Consider the following 24,320-nt stretch of genomic DNA (forward strand, 5'->3'; position numbering starts at 1 on the left):
CCGAATTTTAGATCACGTGACTGGGGAGGGATGCTGCAGCTGTTATAAGTGTGGGGAGCAGTGGCCAGTCCCTTTTTTCAATACTGTTGTAATTGTCTGTGGAGATTCTCAGTCATCCAGGTCATGCTTGCCCCAAAGATGCTTTTTCAAAAGGCAACTGGGCTTGTCTTTCCTTGAAGGCATTTTGCTTCTCATCCAAGAAGCTTCTTCAGTTCTGCCTTCAGACTTACTAACAGAACAGAATAACAGAGTTGGAAGGGACCTTGGAGGTCTTCTAGTCCAACCCTCTGCTTAGGCAGGAAACCCTACACCACTTCAGACAAACGGTTATCCAATCTCTTCTTAAAAACTTCCAGTGTTGGAGCATTTACAACTTCAGGAGGCAAGTCGTTCCACTGATTAATTGTTCTCACTGTCAGGAAATTTCTCCTTAGTTCTAAGTTGCTTCTCTCCTTGATGAGTTTCCACCCATTGCTTCTTGTCCTGCCCTCAGGTGCTTTGGAGAATAGCTTGACTCCCTCTTCTTTGGGGCAGCACCTCAAATATTGGAACACTGCTATCATGTCTCCCCTATTCCTTCTTTTCATCAAACTAGATGTACCCAGTTCCTGCAACCGTTCTTCATATGTTTTAGCCTCCAGTCCCGTAATCATCTTGGTTGCTCTTCTCTGCACTCTTTCTAGAGTCTCCACATCTTTTTTACATCGTGGCGACCAAAACTGGATGCAGTATTCCAAGTAATGCTCCATTGGGACACACCTATTTTTTTGCATCTTATTCCTATTTTGTTATTGTTCTTTTAACCAGTTAGGCACGTTCAACTCTTGGCAACTTCATAGGCAAGTACTCTCCATGCTCTTTCACTTGTTAAATGTTCATCTTTGTGTCAGTTTTTATGATGATTTCAAGCCAGCACATTCTTTGCTTGCCCCTTCTTCTTCTTCCACTAACCATTCCTAGCCTCATTGACTTTTCCAACGAATCTGCATACATGACATGGCCAAAGTACATCAGACTATTGCTGTAACCTATCCATCTGTTGCCCTGTTCCCATTTTACTTCCATTGTATTACAAATTGCTTGAGTCATTTGTTTTGCGTGGTTGCGATTTGCAATTACAGCTCTTCCTGATTGCCATTGCTCCTTGACATATAATTACACTAGAGATGGATATCATTCACGTTGAGTTTAATTGTGGGTGAGCAAGGAATCTTTTTTGTAAGGTGCTCGTTTTGAGAACTGGAACATATCCTGTTTTCCACGAAAATAAGACCTCCCCAGATAATAAGCCCAACCGGGCTTTTGAGCGCATGCACTCAAATAAGCCCCCCGAAAGTAAGCCCTCCCCCAAAAATAAGCTGTCCCCGAAAATAAGACCTAGTAAAGGGGTGGATGTTCGAGAAGTTGGAATTAATTGATTGAACTCGCGAGAAGTGTTTTTTTAATGGTACAACTTGTTTCCCTGCACACAATGGTGAGAAATTTGATGGAGCTGGAAATCAGACGACCAGAAGAACCCCATCTTGCTCCATGCACCCCAAAATAATAAGACCTCCCTCAAAATAAGGCCAAGTGCTTATTTCGGGGTTCAAAAAAATATTTTCAGGGAAACATGGTACAAAGGGCAAAACACTTCTTGATTGAAGTTCTTTCAAGTCTACCGAAGTTTCTTTGACTCACTGTATTAACACAGCTTCTTCCGTTTGCCTTCCCCGTCAGTAACGCATCTCATGCCAAGAACTTGGCAAGACCTCTTGGCCAAGGGTTACCCCAGACAAGACCTGGTTTCAAATAAATGTTGCTGTCTTTTTGAAGCCAAGTGTGGATTTTCAACAGATGTCTGACCCCTTTCTTCCTTAACACCAAAGCGGTTAATTGAAGGGAAGGAACTGTACATTAAACCCAAGAGTTCTCAATTGAGATGCCTGGCACATATTGCTGAATTTTATTTACTTATTTATTCATGAATGAATGAGTGACAAGACACCCCGCTCACCCAGGCTTTTGCTTTTAAGATTGGCACAAATTGCAGAAACAACAGAATTAACTGCTGATCCCAAGGATTGGACAAGCATTTTTTTGAAATGGTATACGGTCTCCTGCTTGAGGAGGGGGTCGGACCAGAAGACCTCCAAGATCCCTTCCTACCCCGCTTTTTATTCTGTTAAATTCCTAAATGGAATCAATTTTCTGCTCACTAAGGGGAATTAGAACTTGGCCTTTCAATTACTATCCCCATTAGGATTAGTCTTAGTGGACAGCCACTAAGTGTTAAGTTATTAAGTACACATATAGACTGGGTGAAACCAGGCTTAATAGCAGTAACTGTGAGTGTGATCTTGGAGTCTTAGTGGACAACCAATTAAATATGAGCCAACAGTGTGCGGCGGCAGCCAAAAAAAGCCAATGCCATCCTAAATTGCATTAACAGAGGGATTCAATCAAGATCAAGTGAGGTACTAATACCACTCTACAAAGCCTTAGTGAGACCACACCTAGAACACTGCATCCAGTTTTGGTCACCACACTATAAAAAAGATGTTGAGACTCTAGAAAGAGTGCAGAAAAGAGCAACCAAGATGATTAGGCGACTGGAGGCTGAAACATATGATGAACGGTTGCAGGAACTGGGCATGGCTAGTCTAGTGAAGAGAAGGACCAGGGGAGACATGACAGCAGTCTTCCAGTATTTGAGGGGCTGCCACAGAGAGGAGGGGGTCAAGCTATTTTCCAAAGCACCTGAAGGCCAGACAAGGAACAATGGATGGAAACTGATCAAGGAGAGATTCAGCCTAGAAATAAGGAGGAATTTTCTGACAGTGAGAACAATCAACCGATGGCACAGAAGTTGCCTTCAGAAGTTGTGGGAGCTTCATCCCTGGAGGCTTTCAAGAAGAGACTGGATGACCTACAGTACAAGATCCCTTCCAACTCGGTTAATCTTTTATCTATTATCTGATTAAATGAATAAAGTTTGAAGTCAGCACCAGATCCAGGAGGTATCTTGAAGACAGAGTCATGTGAGAGGTAACCACTACTTGTTCTAGGCAAGTTCAACTCCACAAGCTGTCTATGGGGAAGACTTGATTTAGAAAATAAGGGAATCAGATCCCAGAGATGATCAGGAGGCAGATTTATTTGAAGCATTACAGGTAGCCCTCGACTTACAACAGTTCGTTTAGCTTAGCGACTGTTTGAAGTTACAATAGCATTGAAACAAGTGACTTATGACCATTTTCCACACAACTTTTGCAGCATCCCCGTGGTCACGTGATTGAAATTCAGAGGCTTGGCAACCTGGCTCATACTTATGACAGTTGCCATGTCCTGGGGTCATGTGATCCCTCTTTTCAGACCTTCGGACAAGCAAAGTCAATGGGGAAGCCAGCTTCACTTAACAATGATATCATTAACTTAACAGCTGTGTCAATTTGCTTAAGGTCCTAAAATGGGGCAGAACTCACTTAGCAACTGTCTTGCTTAGCAACAGGAATTTTGGGCTCGATTGTGGTCATAAGTTGAGGACGGCTGAGGATTCGAACATGCCTGGACAGTAGAACAGACTGCTCAACAGTGGTTGATGTCAGTTAGAGGGTTGTAACAGTAACAGAGTTGGAAGGGACCTTGGAGGTCATCTAACCCCCTGCTCAAGGGATACTAGGGATTTGAACCACCGAACTGCTGACCTTTCTGATCGACAAGCTCCGTGTCTTAGCCACTGAGCCACCTAGTTGGTACCCTTGCAAAGAAAGGTTTGGTGTGATCTCGCCTAATCCTCACTGTTTAAGGTAAAGGTTCCCCTCGCACATATGTGCTAGTCGTTCCCGACTCTAGGGGGCGGTGCTCATCTCCATTTCTAAGCCGAAGGGCCAGCACTGTCTGATGACAATTCCATGGTCATGTGGCCGACATGACTAAAGCGCACGGAACGTTGTTACCTTCCCACTAAGGTGGTCCCTTTTTTTGTACTTGCATTTTTACCTGCTTTCGAACTGCTAGGTTGGCAGAAGCTGGGGCAAGTAACAGGAGCTCACTCCGTTATGCGGCGCTAGGGATTCGAACCGCCGAACTGCTGACTTTCTGATCGACAAACTCAGTGTCTTATCCACTGAACCACCACATCCCCCCTCACTGTTTAGAGTCCTGCAAATTAAGGATTTTGAGAATGGCTGTCTTAATCCAAAAACCAACTTCAGCTCCATCTCAACAAATCATACCTCATGAAACGGTCAATTTTCCTGTTTTAACTCTATTTCTGGCATGGCCAGCTTTCCTGGATTCTTAGCAGGTAGTATTTTGAGGGGGATCAAACCTTAAGACCAGGAGGTATTCTGTTCCCCATTCTTAGCCTGGCCAAGAGCTAAATATTTAAATAAATTGCAATGGAGAACTTCAAGCTTTATTTATTTAAATTTCCATTCGTGACCCTTTGAGAGCAGTGTCTTTAATTAGCAATCATTTTTAATTTGCCTGACTTTGATTTAATTGAATGTGAGAGCATGCTTGACTCTGTATTTAGGTCAGATTGATGAGTAGCATTAAATTCAATTCATTGTTGCTGAATTCAGTTTTTCTCCCTGATGTGAAAAAGAGTCAAATCTGCCATGCTTGCTCTTCAATCGATGTGATATTTAAAACTATTAACAATACAATATTTCAATTTTGGGGTGATGTTTTACAGGACACTCTTAAGCGTGTCTACTCAAAATAGGTCCCAAAATGTTGTGTACCTCTACTTTACATAAAATACATCAAGTTTTAATTATCTGTATTGGGGATTCTTCTCTAGTACAAGCTTCTGGTCTACCAGATGTTCCTTGAGTATCTTCAGATATTGGCCAGGCTGGTTGGAGCTGCTGAGACTTCTAGCTCAGAATTATCTAGTGGACAAAGTTCCTTCTCCTTGATCGTGAAGAATGAAGCATAGAGATGAAAATCAAAATCTCTATGTCTATGGAGATTCTCAGTCATCCAGGTCATGGTTGTCCCAAAGGTGTTTTTTCAAGGGGCAAGTGGACTTCCTAGTTTTTCTTTGAAGACGTTTCACTTCTGCTGCTGAAGAAGCTTCTTGGATGAGAAGTGAACGTCTTCAAAGAAAACCCAAGAAAGTCCAGTTGCCTCCTGAAAAAGCACCTTTGCGACAGCCATGGCCTGGATGACTGAGAATCTCTACAAAGTTTTAGCTATACAATTTGGGATGGACACTTTTTGAATAGTGGGAGTAGGAATGGATTTCCAGAGAGAAAAATTGCAGACTACAGGAAACATTTGCACCACTCAGGTGACCCTGAGGACACAGATAAGCCTCCAAGTGCCTCAATGACCCTCTAAAAGGATGCAAATGACCAGCTGTCTGCAAGGAATATAAATCCTTCCATTCCCCCACCATCCAAGTCAGAGCTGAAGAAGCTTCTTAGATGAGAAGCGAAACATCTTCAAAAAACCCCCAGAAAGTTCAGTTGCTTCCTGAAAAAGCACTTTTGGGTCAAAATCTGTATGTTGTTAGCTTTTAGAATTCCACAAGAATGTTCTTCCGTCCTACAAAATGTGTGATACCTATTAAGGAGTTGCAGTAATACTTAACTAATTAAGCTGACCATATTATCGGCTTTCAAGAATTGTCAGCCTTACCTGGTAGACCAGAGAGGAAAATATGAGCAGATAAACTAGGTAAAGGTAAAGGATCCCCTTGCACATATGTGATAGTCGTTCCTGACTCTAGGGGGCAGTGCTCATCTCCATTTCAAAGCCGAAGAGCCAACGCTGTCCGAAGACATCTCCGTGGTCATGTGACCGGCATGACTCCATGCCAAAGGCGCACGGAATGCTGTTCCCTTCCCATCAAAGGTGGTCCCTATTTTTGCATTTTTTACATGCTTTCGAACTGCTAGGTTGGCAGAAACTGGGGCAAGTAACGGGAGTTCATTCCGTTACGCGGCACTAGGGATCTGAACTACCAAACTGCCAACCTTTCGATCGACAAGCTCAGCATCTTAGCCACTGATCCACCACGTCCCTCTACCAGATAAGCTAGTTCTATTTTAATGTAAAGCTACATTTGCAGAATCTTGCAATTCTCCCCCATCTCCTTTACAACCTGAGAAACTTGGGAGGGTCTTTTCTAGGTCTCTTATCCCACCCATTTTATAGCTGTGGACTAAGCTGTCTGTTATCTATCTATTGCCTTGGTAGTGTCTCTTCCCCCTGTTTCCAAGGTCTGTCCTCCCCCCACCCAAACCATCTCAGTAATGAATAACATTCCAGGACATCTTCACTTTTCTAACAACTATTCTTGAAAGTGTGATCAATCAACAATCCAACTGTGTCTGCCCCAAAGTCTTATTTATTTATTTATTTATTTATTTATTTATTTATTTATTTATTTATTTATTTATTTATTTATTATATTTCTATACCGCCTTTCTCCCGTAGGACTCAAGGCGGTGTACAGTCAAGAAAAATATAGACACACAAACATCATAAAATTGCTAATTAAAATTATTACTTAGTTTGGTCAATTAAATAAAACCCAGAATTACATAACATTAAAAAAAAAATCATTCACATGTTCATATGTTTAGCCCCGCCTGTTGAAACATCAGGGTCTTGAGGGCACGGCGGAAAGCACGGAGATCAGGGATATTCCGTATCTCCGGGCGCAGTTCATTCCAAAGGGTTGGAGCCCCCACAGAGAAGGCCCTCCCCCTGGGAGTCGCCAGTCGGCATAATTTGACTGACGGTACCCTGAGTAGTCCCTCCCTGTGAGAACGAACTGGTCAGTGGGAGGCTATTGGTGGCAAAAGACGGTCTCGTAGGTACCCAGGTCCTAAGCCATGGAGCGCTTTAAAGGTGATAACTAACACCTATACTAGCGGATAGCTTGGATTTGGGTAGAAGTTCTCTAAATTCAAGAATACAATATTTCACTACTCGGCTCATAATCCCCTCTTTATTATTATTTTACATACAACGGGGAATGTCGTCTTATTTTTAGTATAAAGAAACTACCGAATTCAGCCATTGTCCCATTGCACTTTTATGAGTGGAACAGAAGAGGGGCTCCATTCCTGCCCTTCTAGCAATTGTGTGTTCGCAAGAGTCCTTTTTTTTTGACAGTAAAATGTCAAAATATTGCTTTCTCAGGGTGGACTTTCAGGTCATAAAGCTGTTGAGAGAACAGCTCAACGGCAGTCTCTCGAACTCTGGCTCCCTCCTTTCTCCCCTGGATGTAAAATTAATTGTAATTCAGTTAACCAACAAAACAAACCCCCTTTTGGGGACGTTGAGAAGAATTTGCTTTATAGCACCAAACGTGAAGCCTTGTTCAGCTCCAAAGGCAACTGTGTGTATTTAGCAGTGCAATAAACGTGCCAGAAAATGAATTATATATCAACCCAGAACTCTGAGTCGGAGAGTTTAAGCTACTATGCTAATCTTTTCCCCAGTATATACTCTCCAGAGGAGTGGTGCTAAACACTGAAGTGCATGCAATTCAATGTATGTTTAACTTGGGAGTAAGATTTGGTTGAGGAAGAGATGCTCTCAGAAAAGAAGGCGTGAAATGGAAGTCAAATCTGTCTAGTAATGCTATTCTTTCTGCCTCAAAGGCCGTTGAAATTGGTTCAGACAACACATGGAAGATCTGTTTCCAGGCTTAACTTGATGTGGGATAACAGTTGTTCCTTGTTCATGTCAGAAGCACCTTCAAATTACAGACGTATAACCTTCAATACTGAACAAAGAAAATAGTTGTAAAAATAGAGTATGTATAAAAGGTATGTAAAATAAATAGGATTAAAACTAGAACATCAATCAGAATAGAGTTGGAAGGGACCTTGGAGGTCTTCTAGTCCAACCCCCTGCTCAAGCAGGGGACTCTATACCATTTCTGACAAATGGCTGTCCAGTCTTTTCTTAAAAGCCTCCAGTGATGAAGCACCCACAACTTCTGGATGACAATCTGTTCCATTGGTTAATTGTTCTTACTGTTAGGAAGTTTCTCCTTAATTCCAGGTTGCTTCTCTCCTTGATTAGTTTCCATCCATTGCTTCTAGGCCTCTTTAGATGCTTTGGTGCAATTCATTAAAGAGTCAAAGATTTTTAGAAAATCAGGTTTTCCAAGTTTCTCAACAATTCAGTTGGAAGGGAAGATTCTACACAGTTCAGTTGGGAGGGAAGATTCTGCACAATTCAGTTGGAAGGGAAGATTCTACACAATTCAGTTGGAAGAGAAGATTCTGCACAATTCAGTTGGAAGGGAAGATTCTACACAATTCAGTTGGAAGAGAAGACTCTACACAATTCAGTTGGAAGGGAAGATTCTACACAGTTCAGTTGGAAGGGAAGATTCTGCAGAATTCAGTTGGAAGGGAAGATTCTACACAGTTCAGTTGGAAGAAAAGATTCTACAAAATTCAGTTGGAAGAGAAGATTCTACACAATTCAGTTGGGAGGGAAGATTCTACAAAATTCAGTTGGAAGGGAAGATTTTGCACAATTCAGTTGGAAGTCTTAGTACCAGCCTGTAAATCTGGGTGGCCTACTGTCTCCTACCAATTGACCTGAGAGTCAATCCCCTTTGGATTCAGTGGGATTCCTGTGTTGACATGTAAAGGTCAGTAAAGTTAGTCCACAGCTTAAGCTTCTATTCTCCCTGAAAACCAGAGATATTCTTTAGTCCTTGTTCTCACATTCCAAGGCATGTCCCACCCAAAACAAAATAAATCCCACACGCTTTCAAGCACACACACACACACACACACACACACACACTACTATCAGCTCTGTGCAACATCACATCCTTAGATCCATTAAAACACGCAGACATTTCCCTCTTCCCTCCTCCCTTCCTCCAAACTCCTGGGAGATGATGATAAAGAGAGCTAATTAGCCCCTGTTCAAACAGTGGTTTTGTACAATTCGATATTGGACGGAGTTCAGGGTGAACGGCTAAATGGCATGAAAGCAGGCAAAAATAAAATCCCTTGGGCCCCGAGCAAATTATATTCAGTAATCTCTCCTCTTCTGTTGACTTTACCCTGCTTCCTGCCCTATTCAAATACTCCCCCCCCAGCTAATTTCTGCACCCATCCCCAAACCTCTACGGTTTCTCAAACCAAAAAGGGGAGGAAAAAGGCATGTTTGAGTTTGATGGAGACATAACTTCCCCCATTAGCTGAGGGAGATACAAAACAGCTGGAAATTGAACAGTGACTGGCTACCTAATGTTTTATTTGGTCCCAGCCTGGAAAATTTCCAGTTTATTTCTCCCCTGGAAAAGGGTTGGCACTTAACAGGGCATTTGGTTTTCTTAGGTTGAGGGCACCGATGGGTTGAAAACGTAATTATATTTGAAGTTGAAATGTAATTATAATAAAATGTGATTAATTATGGAATGAACAGGAAGGCTTCCAAGGTTTTTTTATTTATTTGTTTTTTTTTGTTTTTCGTACCCTTGCCATGTGATAAAATGGGGCTTTTCTGCCTTGCAAATTTCACAGGGCTGCACCCTCGGTTTCTTTTCCTCTCAGAGAGTTTTTGGCAATATCCGAAACCACTTTTGTTCTGCTGGGAAGTAGTCCAAGCATTCCAAATGAGTTGTATTTTTAGAACTAAGCTGAGCAAGGAAAAATATCCGAACCCAAACCTTTAACTGAGTCCATCTCTCTTTCTGCTGGTTGTCGTCTTCTTCTCTTTCCTTCCACCTTTCCCACCATAAGAGCCTTCCCCATAATAAGATAAGTCTTCGCATAACGTGTCTGTTTTTAAGATCATTCTAATCTCCTTTCATTTCCCCCCATTACCTCAATTATTCTGTTTTCATTTTCCTATGTAGTCTGGCTCCAAATATAAAGTCCTCTTTTAAAGTCTGTCTCCAAATCTCCGTTAATTCTCATAGACTTCTATCTTTGAACTATCTTTGCATTGGTTCTGAATCTCACAGCGCCCATTTACATAGATGTAACTCCTGTTATATACAATCCTCCTCCTTCCTTCCTTCCTTCCTTCTCTCCCTTTCTCCCATTTTCCTTCCTCCGACCCTCCCATCTCCCTTCCTTCCTCCCTCCCTCCCATCTTCATCCCTCCGTCCCATTTCCTTCCTTCCTTCCTTCCTCCCACCCATTTTCCTTCCTTCCTTGCTCCCTCCTTCCCATAATTTTTCCTTCCTTCCTTCCCTCTCTCCCTCCCTCCCATTTTCCTCCCTCCCACCCTCCCATTTTCCTTCCTTCCTTCCTCCCACCCATTTTCTTTCCTTCCTTCCTTGCTCCCTCCTTCCCATAATCCTTCCTTCCTTCCATCCCTCCCTCCTTCCCTCTCTCTCTCCCTCCCATTTTCCTTCCTTCCTTCCTTCCTTCCTTCCTTCCTTCCTTCCTTCCTTCCTTCCTTCCTTCCTTCCTTCCTTCCTTCCTTCCTTCCTTCCTTCCTTCCTTCCTAAGCCTGCTTTAAAATGCAACTATCCAATTTCTTCACAGAGATCCCCAACTTACAATCTTTCGTGGGAATTTGGTTTGATGGCCGTCTTTCATTTTAGCACAGATTATTCCATCCCTTAGGAGGGTATGCAATACTGATCAAGGGATCCGATGGGTGCCCTCCATTGTGATCTTTTGCATCTGGTCTTTTCAATGGCTTAGAACCAGACTAACATGTTTTTTTTTCCTGTTCAAAGTGGATTTAACCAGCCCAAACCCAGCACGCTAAATCAGTAAAATGTAATAAACACTTTGACACCTGTTAAGAATGAGTAAACCTTGAAAAAGGGAAACTGCTGTTCCATCACTTCTTTCTTGACAGTTTTTTTTCCCTTTTATTTCAATGAAAAAAAGGGGGGGAGAGACGTCTGTAGCATGTTGTATTTTCTAAAAACATTTATCTGGAGAGAGATTATTGTGCATTTCTGAACCAATGCCAGATCCAAAGTGACATGTTGGAAATGCAAGAGCCAAGCAAGTGGTTTCCCTGGTAACAGCACCGAGCTAAAACCTCTGTAGTTACTGCTATTATGCAAGTTCCTGGCTCCTTAGAAGTTTTGAGATCCGACTTGGTGGAAAGAGCTGGGTCAACTCTAGAAAAGGGGTCTCCAACCTTGGCAACTTTACGACTTGTGGACTTCGACTCCCAGAATTCTGGGAGTCGAAGTCCACAAGTCGTAAAGTTGCCAAGGTTGGAGACCCCTGTTCTAGAACATTGAAATAGCACATGACTCTGCTCCATAAGACACAGATATCATTGAGAGGCTTCCTCCATTCCTCCATCCTCAAGACGTTGGGCTGATAAGGCTGCCGAGAGTGGTGAGGACAGCAGAAAAAGTTATTGGAAGTTCACTTCCTTCTATCCAGGACATGGCGTATAACCGATGCTTGAACAGCCTCTGCAGGATTGTCTGGGACCCTACACATCTTCTCCATGACCTGTTTTCCTTTGTTACCTTCTGGGAGGATACAGATAGATACAGATACAGATTAACAGAGTTGGAAGGGACCTTATAGGTCATCTAGTCCAACCCCTCACCCAAGCAGAACCTACACCATTCTTGACAGATGGCAGTCCAGTCTCTTCTTGAAAGCCTCCAATGATGAAGCTCCCACAACTTCCGAAGGCAACTTCTGTGCCATCGGTTGATTGTTCTCACTGTCAGAAAATTCCTCCTTATTTCCAGGTTGAATCTCTCCTTGATCAGTTTCCATCCATTATTCCTTGTCTGGCCTTTAGGTGTCTTGGAAAATAGGTTGACCCCCTTCCTCCTCTCTGTGGCAGCCCCTCAAATATTGAAAGACTGCTGTCATATCACCCCTTTGTCCTTCTCTTCACTAGACTAGCCAGGCCCAGTTCCTGCAACCGTTCATCGTATGTTTCAGCCTCCAGTCCCCTCATCATCCCGGTTGCTCTTCTCTACACTCTTTCCAGAGTCTCAACATCGTTTTTATAGCGTGGTGACCAAAACTGGATGCAGTATTTTAGATGTGGTCGTACTCAGGCTTTATTTATTTATTTATTTGTTTATTTATTTATTTATTTATCGTATTTATATGCCACCCTTCTCCCGTAGGACTCGGGGCGGCTCAGTAATACCACTCTTTATAGAGTGGTATTACTACCTTATGTGATCTTGATTGTATCCCTCTATTTCATGGTATCCGAAGCAGAACAACTGGATTCTATAATAACTTTGTACCTTATAGTGTCAACCTTGTTAACTTTCCAGACTCTTTTTTCTGCTATGTATTCTAAATGTTTTGGTGTGTGTGAGTGTGTCCGTCCGTCCATGTAGGTCTATATATGTATATACACAGCATACCATATGTCAAATCTCAATGGAAGGGGATACAATAAAGGAAATTGAACGCCATGCTAAATGTGGTTGTCAGGCATTCGGCAAGCGAAGCATAATTTTCAAGAACAACCTGCCCCCCCCCCTTAGGCTTGAAGAGAAAAGTTGTCGATCAATGTGTACTACCTGCTCTAACATATGCCTTTGAAACATGGACACTAACCTCACAATCAATACAAAAGCTACAAGTGGTGCAAAGAGCCATGGAAAGCTGCATGTTCAGCATTACAAGGCAAGAGAGAAAGACTTGCACATGGATTAGGGAAAAAACGAAAGCATATGATGCCATCAAGAGAGTCAAAGAATTGAAATGGAAACGGGCTGGTCCAGTGGTGAAATGTAAAATTTGTTACTACCGGTTCTGTGGGCGTGGCTTGGTGGTGGTGGGGGTAATATGACTGAGTGGGCGTGGCCACCTCTTTTTTTTTACTTTTAAAACCATCAAATGCTTTTAAAAGCCTCTGACGATCCCAGTTGACTTGCCTGATCGGCAGAGGCTTTTTTCCTTTTAAAAGCCTTTGATGATCCCAGCTGAGCCGCACAATCATCAGAGGCTTATTTTTTTTACTTTTAAAAGCATTTTTCAGCCAAAGAGGTTGTAGAAAAAATGCTTTTAAAAATTTTAAAAAAAGCCTCTGATGATTGCGCAGCTCAGTTGGGCAATGGGGGCGGGGCCAGGGATTTTTGCTACCGGTTCTCCGAACCACCCGCCTCCATCACTACCGGATCAGGCGATCCAGTCCGAACCGGGAGCATTTCACCCCTAGGCTGGTCACATAGCACAAAGAACTGATGTCAAGGGTTTAAAGACAATATATATTTGATTATACATGTAATAACAGCGTCAAGGACTGTTTATGCACAAAATTGGAAAGCAGAGAATATACCATTGGAGGGAGAAGTAATTAAGAAAATTTTAGACTGTGCAGAAATGAACAGATTAACTATGATGATAAAAGAAAGAGAAGACTTTTAAAATATGGAATCAATTTTACTATTGGTTAGAAAAGGGATTATTTATAAGTTTTAAAAGAGATTGAAAAAGAATGTTGCAACTAGAATATTATATTAGTGGAAATTTTTTGTGATGGACTTGGTGAGAATGAAGAGAGAAGAGAGAAGAGAAGAGAAGAAATTTTTGGGGATAACACAGAAATGTCACATGGAAGAAATGAATGATGTTTTAAATGTTTGTTTGTCTTAAAAAAAACTTTCTTAAAAAAAAAGAGAGACTTAAAGAATTGAAATGGAAACGAATTGGTCACATAGCAAGAAGAACTAATGTCAAGGGAAGGTATTCACTTTCCTTCGCTACCAGTTCGCAAATGTGAGCATGTGCGTGCATGCACAGAGCGTCAATAATGTGGATAAATGGGGCGTGATTACATCCGGGCGGGTGGGCGGAGCCACCCGCAGCCGTTGCTGCCGGTTCGCCCAAACCAGATAGAACCGGCTGAATGCCACTACTGGATCAGTTGAACCAGTTGCCAAGCATCCACATTTTGATCAGGTGGCCGTGGGGGATGCTGCAACGGTCGCGAGTGTGAAAAAGGGCTGTAAGTCAGTTCTTTCAGTGCTGTTCTAACTTTGAATGGTCGCGAAATGAACTATTGTAGGTCAAGGACTCTGCTATCTTTATGGTAAGAAGCAGGGATCTTTAAAAAGAGGGGGGAGAGAGAGAGAGAGAGAGAGAAAGAGAGAGTGTGCCTGGATGGAAAGAAATTAGAAAGACAGCGGGAAAAATTAGGGCAAATTAGGATACTCATTTATCAGGGTAGGGATTTTTTTTAAAAGCTCTGGTTCAATAGCACAGTTGGCATGTACAGAGAGCATTTCAAGCCGGTGAACATGAATTGAAGCATAACTGCCTCTGCTCCAGTGCCTTATCTCAATGTAAACCCATTGCTTGCTTGCTTTGTCATTCTGTAGATATATATTGATTGATTGATTAGCCTATAGGCCATATCAACGTACAGGTTCAAACACATATTACCAATAAAATTCTAAACAATCAATTTAAAATGAGAGTAGGGTAAAATAAAATCATTATAGGATAAAATACAATAATTTAACACATAAACATGTCAAACAATAAAACGTCATAAAATTATATTTCTTTTATCAACCCTGCAATCTACCCCAATCAGGCCTTTCTCGGCCTTTTGGCTAAGATCAAGTGTAGTATCTTTGGGATTCTAACCAGCACGGACCCCACAGAGAACAGTGAGCTGGGAGGGGTGATGTTGGTTTATTTTATTTTATTTTATTTTATTTTATTTTATTTTATTTTATTTTATTTTATTTTACTTTATTTTATTATTTTATTTTATTTTATTTTATTTTAATTTATTATTTTATTTTATTTTATTTTACTATTTTTATTATTTTATTTTATTTTACTGTTTTTATTATTTTTTACTATTTTTTATTATTTTATTTTATTTTACTATTTATTATTATTTTTTATTATTTTATTTTATTTTACTATTTTTACTATTTTATTTTATTTTATTTTACTGTTTTTATTATTTTTATTACTTTTTTATTATTTTATTTTATTTTACTATTTATTATTATTTATTATTATTTTATTTTATTTTATTTTACTATTTTTACTATTTTATTTTATTTTACTGTTTTTATTATTTTTTTACTTTTTTATTATTTTATTTTATTTTACTATTTATTATTATTTATTATTATTTTATTTTATTTTACTATTTTTACTATTTTTACTATTTTTACTATTTTTATTATTTTATTTTATTTTATTTTATTTTATTTTATTTTATTATTTCTTTTTTGGAGAATCGACTATTAATGAAAATAAATGCTGGCGGGCAGCTGGCCTAATTTCTAAACACAAAGCAGGGCCTGGTAGGAGCCTAATGGGTCATTATAACTTCCTTTTTCTTCTCCAGCTTTCCATCCACAAGATTTATGGTCAATATCCTGATAAGTGCCATCTGGAGCTGCCTGATTCGTGGGGTACTGGGCCAGCCACCAGGGTTTCTGTAGCACGCAGTGACTCACGCCAATCAGTCACTCCTGCAGATTTCAGCAGAAACTCAATTTCCCCAATAACAAGGCAATAATGAGAAGTGTATTAGAATATTGACAGGGTAAAGCACCCAGGAGCTGAGGCTAATCCAATGGAGCCGATCGGGTCCATATTAATCGTGGGGTTTCCACGTGTGAAAACTGGAACCCCAAAAAGAAAGGATGCACAGGGTTGTGCAGCCCCATTGCGAACCGGTAGTAACCCAGAGTGTCCCAGAGATGTGTGATCAGCCGATCTTCCCTTGTAGGTTTCTTCTGTTCAATTCAATCCAATTCAAACCTGTATTGCAGTGGGGAAATCTAAAATTTGTTACTACTGGTTCTGTGGGCATGGCTTGGTGTGGGGGGGTAATGTGACTGGGTAGGCGTGGCCAATTTTTTTTTTTAACTTTTAAAGCCATTTTTTCTACAACCTCTTCGGTGAAGAGGTTGTAAAAAAAATGCTTTCAAAAGGCTCTGACGATCCAAGCTGAGTTGCCTGATCGGCAGAGGCTTTTAAAAGAAAAAAAGCCTCTGATGATCACGCGGCACAGCTGGGCATGGGGGGGAGGCAGGGATTTTTGCTACCGGTTCTCCGAATCACCCGCCTCCATCGCTACCAGATCGGGCGATCCAGTCTGAACCGGGAGCATTTCACCCCTGCTGTATTGTCAGAGTACAACTTGTGTACAATGAGATTGGCTGAGCCTCCCTTCGTGCATACCCCCCCCCAAGCCAATAGACTCACAGTGAAAGACAGTAAAAGAAAAGAAAAATCCCTGACCCAGTGAGTCCGACTAACAAACACACAATCCTACTGCGAACTTATTGCACATCGCACCGGCCCTGCAAGTCCATCGTACTATGTTGTTGCAAAGTTATTTTCCATTCAGAAGCCTGACAGCTCACAGATAAACGTTCTTCAGCCTTTTTGTGCGGCTGCCTATGCTTCTATATCTCCTTCCTGATGGCAGGAGAATAAAGAAGTGCTGACTAGGGTGTGAGTCATCCCTGAGGATTTTACTCAGTCTTCTAAGGCAGCGAGCCCTAGCGATGTCATCCAGTCGGTGCTGGGTTGCTCCCGTTTTTGTCTGGTTCTATAGAACTGGTAGTAAAACCATTTGCCATCATGGGTGATCTGCACATGTGCAGAAGCTTCTGTGCATGCGCAGAAGCATGCGTGCTCCCGTTGCGAACTGGTAGTAAAGATAAGTAGAACCCACCCCTGCGCCCAGTGATATCAGGGGACAGCCCATGATGTTTTGTGCTGTGCTCACCACCTTCTGTAATGTCTTTCTATCCGCAGCTGTCAAGCCGGCATACCACACCGTAATGCAGGGGTCTCCAAACTTGGCAACTTTAAGACTTGTGGACTTCAACTCCCAGAATTCCTCAGCCAGCCACGGTGGCTATAAAAGAACTTTATATTTAGAAGGCTTTGACTTAATAAGAGGATGGCACGCTTTCTTATGGGACGGATCGGATAAAAGACACATGTACTTCCAATGTCATATAATTCGAGCTTCATTATTCAAGATCTGGCAGGATATTAAGAGAACTCACTATACTAAAATACCAAAATGGTGGTCCCCGATGGAAGCATTGATATACCCGAACACTCTCGAAATAGGAAAAATGATGAGGTACCAAGACTTACTGAATCATGAAGGCGAACTCATTTCAAGACAGCAACTCCAAAATTCCGGCATAAATATCGATTGGTGGCCCTATACTCAAATACACTCAAGACACATAGCAGACAAAAAGCAATATGGAATCTCGAATAATTTGAATGAATTGGATAAGATTTTACAAGGCCCAGAACAAAAAATGATAACCAAATTATATAACTACTTACTTAGATATAAATTACTGGAAGAAACAGTAAAAGAAAATATGATAAGATGGGCCAGGGACATAGGGCACAACATTCAACTGGCAAACTGGGAGAAACTGTGGAAACAGAACATCAAAATGACAAGAGCCATACCCTACAAAGAAAACCTCATAAAAATGTTTTACAGATGGCACCTAACACCAGCCAGACTAGCCAAAATATATCCAAACACTTCCCCACGCTGTTGGAAGTGCAAAACAAAAAAGGGGACATACTACCATGCCTGGTGGAAATGTACAAAGGCCCAACAATACTGGAAGGACACAAAGGAAATTATTGAAGAAATAATAAACCAACAAGTAGAAAACACTCCAGAATTTTTTTTATTTGGAATGATAACAACACAACACAACAAAGAGACAAAATACCTCATCATACACATCTTGACAGCGGCACGGTTACTGTTTGCGCAAAATTGGAAATCAGATCAACTCCCAACCAAAGACAAACTAATCTCGAAGATAACAGAATGTGCCGAAATGGATAGACTGACACTAGAACTCCAAGATAAAGAAGAAAGTGAATTCTATCTTGTATGGCACCAGTGGTATCAATGGCTAGAAAAGAAAATCAGTACAAATATAGATGAAAGAAAATAGGGTAGAAAAAATAAAACCGGAAATAAATAAATTAAGAGGAGATGCAAGATTATTTCCAATCTAAAACACCCAAATTGACAAAGTATTACTTATATATTAACTTATAAAGCAATATATATTCTGATGATGATCAAAACATATATGTAAAGTTTGGTGTGGGTAGGTTGGTGGTGGGAACTTGTTTGTCTTTGTAATGTCTTTGTATTTTTTGTATTGTCTTTATATCTCTGTTTAAAACTCAATAAAAAAAAAAAGTTGCCAAGTTTGGAGACCTGGCTGAGGAATTCTGGGAGTTGAAGTTCACAAGTCTTAACATTGCCAAGTTTGGAGACCCCTGCCGTAATGCAATGAGTGAGGATGCTTTCTATTGTGGACCAGTAAAAGGTGGTTATCAGGTGTTGTTCCACTTTGTTTTTTCGCAAGACTCTAAGGAAGTGGAGTGTCTGTTGGGCCTTTCTGGGTCGTGTTGATTTTCCAGGTGAGATCTTCGCTGAGGTAGGCTCCCAGGAATTTAAAGGAGGAAATTGGGGGTGAAATCCAGCAGGTTCTGGAGAACCAGTAGCGGAAATTTTGAGCAGTTCGGAGAACTGTAAGCGGAAATTTTGAGTAGTTCAGAGAACCGGCAAATACCACCTCTGGCTGGTCCCAGAGTGGGGTGGGAATGGTGATTTTGCAGTATCCTTTCCCTGCCACACCCACCAAGCCATGCCCATCAAGCTACACCACACCCACCAAGCCATGCCCACAGAACCGGCAGTAAAAAAAATTGGATTTCACCACTGGAGGAAACTCTCTCCACACAGCCCCCCCTCAATGCAGAGTGGGACAGGTTCCTCTCTCTTCTTCCAGAAGTCTAACACCATCTCCTTTGTCTTGCTGATGTTCAGATGCAGGTTGTTTCCCAAGCACCATGTGGATCATCAATAATGTTCCACAGTATAGTTCCCCCGCCTGATTTGCAGATGGACGTCTGAGGCTCAGAGCTCCAATGTCAGCAAGAAACGGAGACAACACACAAATTAACAAAAAAGGACAGCAGGAAGGGGCATTAAATCCGAGCAACATCCTACCTATCACTTTGGCAGGACCGTGTGTGCGTGTTGCGGGAAAGGAACAGCGTATCCTTCCTGATTGAATTAGGAGCTTGATATTTGATCTCTGCCTTCCGCTGTCCATTCACGAACACACTAATTCACTCTCTTGCTTTGTGTGGGGAGAAAGGGAGGAGGAGGAGGAGGAGGAGGAGGAGGAGGAGGAGGAGGAGGAGGAGGAGGAAGGGAGTCTCTCCCACCCCACGGCGGTGGTGGCATTGCCTGCTTTCCATCACAGGCTGCTTAAATATTCGCTCAGTGTGTCCGTCACTGGCAAATCCAATTCCGGTGGTGCAGGGAATTAATTGAGGGCATTCCACAGGAGCGGTAGGCCAGGCCACAAAATGAAAGTGGTAATTAACAAATGCTTTCCTGGGACGTGTGATCAAGAGTTTGATAAAGGAACCTCGATGTGCAGCTGTGCTTGGAGCTAGAGAGAAGCAGATTCTGAATGTCCTGTTTTGGTCGGGTTGTTTACAGGAAGTGTTGGGAAGCCAAGAACTCCCATCGATGGTCGGGCTACATCTTACATCTTGAGCGTGCTGGTGGATCGGATGGGAAAAGTTTCTGTGAGAACGTCAGATGGATTTCCTGTCGGGGGATGAATATGGGACTCTCTTTCTGGAATTCAGCAGATCTACCCCTGAGCTACGTAGTCTTCGTTCGCTGCAAGGTGGAGAAGACGTTGAGAGAACTTCTACAGTACAGTAAGTTGTAAGCATGTCATTCTACTTTTTTCGCTCAACTTCTGAGACCTGGTTGGCGTCCTCCTAGTTTCTCCACGTCCAAACGCCTTCCAAAACTGTCATGTGTTATTGTGAGTACAGGTGCACCTGTGTCTCTTTTGAACTGCCTCCTACTTGGAGGGCTGTAAACAGTTTTCTGAAACAAGGAGGGAATGAGGGGAGGGGGGGGAAGTGTCATTAATTATATCGTCTAATAAACTCAGTTGGCTCCTTTCCCAGTTTACAAAACAATGTTCGTACCAGCCTGGGATACTGGTGTTTCCGTGTAATTATGTTTATATGGAAAGTTAATTTTTGTTTTCATAAATTGATTTGAGGCTTCTGGAAGCTATTTGGAGATAATTAACTTTGCACGCACAGATGTACCAATGAAGGGTGATCTGTTCAACGTACGAGGTAGTCTGTGAGTACAAAGGCCCTAAGGGGGGGGGAAGATGATTGTGATGGGGGTGATTGTGGTGGTTTGCACTCTGAACTCTCCCGTTTTCAGTTATCCCCATGCTTTAAATACGAATTCACGCAGCCCATTAAGACATAATATCGGAGGCTTCAGCTGGTGCAGAATGCGGCCGCGTGGGTAGTGATGGGAGTATCCCGACACTCCCACGTTACACCTCTCCTGCGTGACTTGCATTGGTTGCCGGTTGCCCTCCGGGTGAGATTCAAGGTGCTGGTGATCACCTATAAAGCCCTACATGGCTTAGGCCCGGGATATTTGGCGGACCATCTGCAGCCAGCAACAGCTTCCCATCACCCTGTGCGTACCCACAGGGAGGGCCTATTCAGAGTGCCGTCGGCCAGACAGTGTCGGCTGTCTACCCCCAGGGAGAGAGCTTTCTCTGTGGGTGCACCCACCCTTTGGAATCAACTCCCTCTGGAGCTCCGGGTGGCCCCCGACATTCGCTCTTCCCACCGTGGCCTGAAAACGTGGCTATTTCACCTGGTCGCCCTGGACTGATGGGGGTTTTAATAGAATTTTAACTGGGTTTTATTGAATTTTTGTTAATTTTAACTTGGATTTTTGTTTTAATGGTTTGTTTGCTTTGTTTTAATTGTTGTGAGCCGCCCTGAGTCCATTGGAGATAGGGCGGCATATAAGTTCCATAAATAAATAAATAAATAAATAAATAAATAAATAAATAAATAAATAAATAAATAAATAAATAAATAAATAAATAAATAAATAATTAATAAAATGCGGTGAATTGTGAGAAGCCATTCATTGTAACTTACAGATTAACAGAGCTGGAAGGGACTTTGTAGGTCATCTAGTCCAACCCCCCCTCTAAGCAGGAGACCCTACACCAGTGATGGCTAACCTTTTCCAGAGCATGTGTATATGCGCGTGAATGCACATGTGCGTGCCCAAAGTCCCAAAATGCAAAGCACTCTTACCCCCCGAACAGATGTGCGACCCTCCACACATGCCTTGATCCACTCACGCATGTGTGCGCAACCCCCCTGCATGCCCATGCCCTCCACACAAGCACAGCAAAAACCCAACGACTAGCTGGCGGCGGGAGGTGCCTGCACATGTGCAGTGGAACTGAATTGGGGTGATGGTTTGCTTGCCCACAGAGGGCGCTGCGTGCCACCTGTGCTACACGCTCCATAGGTTCGCCACCATTTATTTATTTATTTATTTTATCAAATTTATATGCTGCCCTTCTCCCGTAGGACTCGGGGCGGCTCACAGAATAGAAACAACATAACAATAAAATAGTGCTAAAACAAGCCAATTTAAAACCCCCAGACAATTAAAACCTCGTGGCAGATCAGGGAATTTGCTGAAAAAGCCATGTCTTCAGGTCTGCGCGGAAAGTGCGGAGATCGGGGGCCATCCAGAGCCTGGTGGGTAACCCATTCCAGAGGGTCGGTGCGACCACAGAGAACGCCCTCATCCTGGGGGCCGCCAGCCGACATTGTCTGGCCAACGGCACCCGGAGGAGGGCAGTCCTATGTGAGCGCACTGGGCGGTGGGAGGCCGGCAGGAGGTGGTCTTGCAAGTACCCCGGGCCCATGCCATGAAGGGCCCTACACCATTTCTGACAGATGGCAGCCCAGTCTCTTCTTGAAAGCTTCCAGTGATGAAGCTTCCACAACTTCTGAAGGCAACTTCTGTTCCATCGGTTGATTGTTCTCACTGTCAGAAAATATCTCCTGATTTCTAGCTTGAATCTCTCCTTGTTCAGTTTCCATCTTTGTCTGGCCTTCGGGTGCTTTGGAAAAAAGCTTGACCCCCCCCCTCCTCTCTGTGGCAGCCCCTCAAAAATTGGAAGATGCTATCCTGTCTCCCCTGGTCCTTCTCTTCACTAGACTAGCCATGCCCAGTTCCTGCAACGGTTCATGTATGTTTCAGCCTCCAGTCCCCTCATTATCCTGGTTGCTCTTCTCTGAACTCTTTCTAGAGTCTCAACAACTTTTTTATAGTGCGGGGACCAAAACTGGATGCAGTATCCTAGGTATGGTCTTACCTGTACAACTCTATAGCTTAACATATTGTGGAAACTTGGCAATTGTGGCTAAAACTTGATTAATGAAAGGGGATGTAATAATAAGCTCTAGAAACAGATTAGCAGGTTGTAACGTTGTATGCCCCCCAAACCTGTTGTAATAGTACTTGGTTTCCAGACTAATTATTCTCAGTTTTCTGATTCTTTGGCTTACCAGGTTCATTTGGGGCCAAAATGTGTTTTTGTTTTCCCTCTGGCTGCTAAGCTTTCTGTCTTATCCTTCTTCACCATTGTTTTGACCTTCCTGAATGACTCAGGTGGGTTATCCCATTTCACCTCATCAAGGAATCTTTGTAGCAAAAGGATAATGTAGGTAGGCTGCATTTCTAATCAGATTTGGTGACAAGGAACTACCCCTGAGAATAAGAGACTGCAATTAAGGGCGAAGGTAGGCAAATGGAATTCAAATGAGCAAACTCTATCACAGTCAACGCACACGGAGATCTGGAAGGTTGGAATCATCCTGAATAAATTGCAGTATGTTTTTAATTTATCCGTTTTTCATTCCAGAATAACAGAGTTGGAAGGGACCATGGAGGTCTTCTAATTCCAACCTGCTGCTCAGGCAGGAGATCCTATAACATTTCAGACAAATGGTTGTCCAATCTCTTCTTTAAAACATCCAGTGTTGGAGCATTCATAACTTCTGGAGGCAAGCTTACTTGTTCTCACTGTCAGGACATTATTCCTTAGTTCCAGGTTGCTTCTCTTCTTGATTAGTTTCCATTCATTGCTTCTTGTCCTGCCTTCAGGTGCTTTGGAGAATAGCTTGACTCCCTCTTCTTTGTGGCAGCCCCTGAGATATTGGAAGACTGCTATCATGTCTCCCCTAGTCCTTCTTTTCATCAAACTAGACATACCCAGTTCCTGCAACCGTTCTTCATATGTTTTATCTTCCAGTCCCCTAATTCTCTTTGTTGCTCTTCTCTGCACTCTTTCTAGAATCTCAACATCTTTTTTACATCGTGGCGACCAAAACTGGATGCAGGATTCCAAATGAGGTCTTACCAAGGCCTTATAAAGCGGCATTAACACTTCACATGATCTTGATTCTGTCCCTCTGTTGATGCAGCCTAGGATTGCGTTGGCCTTTTATGGCAGCTGCAACACATGGCTGGCTCATATTTCAGTGACTGTCCACTTGGAATCACTTCAGCTTTTCTTTCTTTCTTTCTTTCTTTCTTTCTTTCTTTCTTTCTTTCTTTCTTTCTTTCTTTCTTTTTTAAAATAATCTTTATTCAACCTTTTTTAGTTTTAAAAAACACATTTCCACTTTTACAGCTTTCAATAATCGGTAACAATTCAAATTTCATAATTCCAATTTGTGGCCTTTCATTTTATACATTATGTGCACACTTAAATACATGATATCTTTTCCTATCCTCTACATTTGTTCTTCTTTAAACATCAATATAGTATAGTCTTCATATATATTATCTATCTATCTATCTAGTTATCTATCTATCTATCTATCTATCTATCTATCTATCTATCTATCTATCTATCTATCTATCTATCTATTCCTTTTACCCTTTAACCTGTTTTTTCATAAGTATATACAATTTTCAAATTAACATACTTTCTATATCATCTTTATGCATTAATTTTACATCTAGTTTCTAGCTAGTGATACCACATATTCCAACTTTTGTAATACTCTGTTTCCTCTCTATCTTTTAATTCCATGGTTAATTTATCCATTTCTGCACAATCGAGCACCTTTTTTAAAATTATCATTGCATTTGATGGCATGTTTTCCTGTTTCCAATTCTGGGCAAATGTACTTCTTGCTGCTGTTATAATATGAAGTATAGTATATTGAGACTTTTTACTTATATTTCCTTTTATAATACCCAATAAGAACAACTCTGGTTTCATTTCAGTTTTTTGTTCTGTAATTTCTTCTAACCATTTTTTAATTTTCTTCCGATATTTCTGGGCTTTCGGGCAAGTCCACCACATGTGGTAGAATGTCCCTTGTTTGTGATTGCATCTCCAACACTTTGGCGATCTATTGGAAAATCACTTCAGCTTTTCAAGCTTTCCAATTGGTAGCTTGACAGGCAGCCTACAACCAGAATCTAAATGCCTAATATCTCAGCTG

General features: G+C 41.9%; 1 protein-coding gene and 1 pseudogene across 3 annotated transcripts in view; both read left to right on the plus strand.

Moving 5' to 3' along the window:
• GALNT9 (polypeptide N-acetylgalactosaminyltransferase 9) overlaps positions 1-24,320 on the plus strand; it is a 351,950-nt gene that overhangs the window by 54,139 nt on the left and 273,491 nt on the right. For 2 of the 3 annotated variants that reach the window (XM_087880276.1, XM_060683834.2), the window contains exon 2: positions 19,438-19,664. The gene's annotated coding sequence lies outside the window, so the exon portion shown is untranslated. Of the gene's footprint in view, positions 1-8,119; positions 8,615-19,437; positions 19,665-24,320 lie in introns of those variants that run through there. The other variant, XM_087880275.1, reaches the window with a different exon arrangement.
• LOC117676405 (U2 spliceosomal RNA) lies at positions 14,477-14,618 on the plus strand (annotated as a pseudogene).

This window comes from Pantherophis guttatus, chromosome 17 (assembly GCF_059756535.1).
Source record: "Pantherophis guttatus breed Tessera chromosome 17, ASM5975653v1, whole genome shotgun sequence".
Lineage (NCBI taxonomy): Eukaryota > Metazoa > Chordata > Lepidosauria > Squamata > Colubridae > Pantherophis > Pantherophis guttatus.